The sequence below is a fragment of the Egretta garzetta genome, unplaced genomic scaffold (genome assembly GCF_000687185.1).
Source record: "Egretta garzetta isolate BGI_Z169 unplaced genomic scaffold, ASM68718v1 scaffold85, whole genome shotgun sequence".
NCBI lineage: Eukaryota > Metazoa > Chordata > Aves > Pelecaniformes > Ardeidae > Egretta > Egretta garzetta.
In genome coordinates this window covers 3,329,886-3,332,635 of record NW_009259718.1, presented here as the reverse complement: position 1 = coordinate 3,332,635, position 2,750 = coordinate 3,329,886, and positions in this window count along the sequence as shown.

The window sequence follows — 2,750 nt, the reverse complement described above, 5'->3', positions numbered from 1 at the left end:
CCTGGTATGAGGCTGCACATATTTATCAGCTGAGGCAATTGATCTTTCCTGCTAAGGACTTAATAAGATGTTGATGGTATTTTATGGGAGGGCAGGTGTATGAACATGTTTTGATTAGATACAAAAGTATGAGAGAAGAGAAAAAACAGCATTTCATAAACAAATCAATACTAAGCAAACCCATGACTTCAAAAGCGCTTGAAAAAGAGGAAAAGAAAATGGTAAAAAATACTGTTGAAAACAGGGGAGGGAGAAGGAGCTGAATGGAAAGAAGGGCAGTGAATGCACTCAGAAAAAGAAGAAAACCATGCCATGCCCCTCCTTTCCCATGAACTGTGCCTGGTTGGGGTGGGAAGGCCCACATTGCCTAGTGACACTGGAATACATGCTGGCAAGCTACATATCTCCCCAGAGTGACTCATGACAGACAGTTTGCAGCACAGGAGGCTGAAATTAGTCTGCAAACTCTTAAAACAGTGACGTATTGCCTTTCCTGCCTTTGCAGTCATTTTCCCTTCCTTTGCTGCACCTTATCATTGTTGGCCCAACCGATCTGGACCTCTCCTCAGCTGTCCATCAGCATTGTCCAGCGCTGCCCCGCTTCACTGACAGTCATTGCTTGGACCCACCACACGTCAATGTTACTGTACCATACAATCCTGTGCCACTACTCTTCACTGTCACCCCTAACCGCTTCTGCCACCTCTTGTAACACTACATCACTACATCAACCGTACCTGTTGGGGCAATGTTACTGTTCCCTCTTACTTCTCACTCCCCCTCTCAGGCATCCCAAGGTATCCCAAGGCTCAGGGTCATAATCATGTTTTCCCACCTGATGTCTTCACTGCTGCTATCATCCTGCCCTCTACCTCTTGTTGTTTTCCAGCCACTTCTCTTCTTCCCATTCTGCTTTTGCAGCATTTGTCATTTTGACCCGTTGCCCAACATTGATGGCCTATACCAACACCTACCACAACTGTTTTCTTTTGCCTGTCCAAAAGTGCTACCCCTTTTATATTTTCACCTTCATCGCCTGAATTCACCCTCTGTCACCCTTTGCCATACTCACTAACCAGGCATGCTCAAGAAAAATGGGATAAACACCTTTCATGTGGGATACAGAAACCATTGTCCAGTGGGGTAAGGGAAGTCACAAAAAGCATCTATCAAAAAAAGCTGAAGTTGTCTACAAATGGGGAAAGTAGAGAAGGGTATAAACTTTGGCACGATGCATGTGGAATGACAGTAAGTCGGGTCAAATAAAGCTTCAAGGAACAACTAGCAGAAGGAATCAAAACTGACATTTTATTTTTCTTGAAAAATATCAGGAACCTGGCAGGTGTTCTGAAGGGCAAATTGGTGATCAGGCTATGAGAGGGGAGAAAAGGCCATTGCAGAAATCTCTGCATCTGTGTTGAGTGACAAGATCATCGTGGCAGAACCCATTCTTCAGCAGGGTGGGGTTGGCCAATGAACCTGCCTGAGACTGAAGCGGCTGTGGAAAAGGCTGTTCAACGCACTGGCAAAGCGAAGAGTAACAACTTGCTGGGAGCAATGGCATTTGTCCAAGAGTCTTAAAGGAACTCAAGAACAAAGCAGCTGAACTGCTCTGAGCAGTGTGTAACCCATGCTTACCACCACCATGGTACCTGAAGAGGGAAATGTGAATGTGATGCCAATTTTTAAAGACTTTACAAGGGATCAAGGGGTGAATGGGCAGCTTCATGGAAAAGAAATCTACAGACGGTGATTAATAGACAGAAACCACATCCAGTCAGGAAGTCCCTGACCTGAAAATGTTTGAAGACTGGATGCATATCAAGCATAAATTAAGTATGATATGTTTGTCCTGTTCATCTTGAGCTGTCCTTGAGAAGGAGAGAGGAGGAGGCAAGAGGAAGAGAAATTGGGGAGAAATCAAATGCTTATGGTGAGGAACAAGTGAAGAGGGGGAGAGGAGAAGGCGAAAACATAAACCAGAAACTTAAGAGAGGTCACAGAGCACAGCATCTGCAACAGTACACACTGCTTCCTGAGGGCGTCTGAGGGTGCCAGGTGGTGGATGATCCCTGTGATCCTCTGCATAGAGGAATAGAAATAGACTGTGCAATCACCAGGAACACACCTGCAATCAAACATCCTCCTCCTGGGGCTGCAGATGGCCAGGGGTAGGTGGTGGAAGAGGTTCTGGGACTTGTTTGGGATTCAGATGGAGATAGCATGAATAAAAAGATGAGAGGTAAGCACAGTTTGACTCTAAGAGGGTCTGGAGGAATTAGAAGAAGGCCTGAGCCTGGCAGGCTGACCTAGGAGGAGAAGCATGTTTTTGCAGTGGGTAGGAGCTGGACTGATTTAGCATGAGCTGGCAGATCTTTAAGGATGTGATCCACAGAGCACAAGAGCTCTCGATCGCTAGGTGTAAGAAATCGGGCAAAGAAGGGAAGAGACCGGCATGGCTGAGACAAGAGATGCTGGTCAAACTAAGGAGGAAGAGGGAACTGCACAGGCAGTGGAAGCAGGGACAGGCATCCTGGGAAGAGCATAGGGACGCTGCCCGGTTGTGTAGGAATGGGGTCAGGAAGGCCAAGGCGTAGCTGGAGCTAAACTTGGCTAGGGATGCAAAGAATAATAAGAAGGGTTTCTACAAGTATATCAGCTGGAAAAGGATGGTTAAAGAAAGCGTACCCCTGCTGATGAGCGAGACCGGCAAGCTGGTAACAGCAGATGAGGAGAAGGCTGAGGTACTC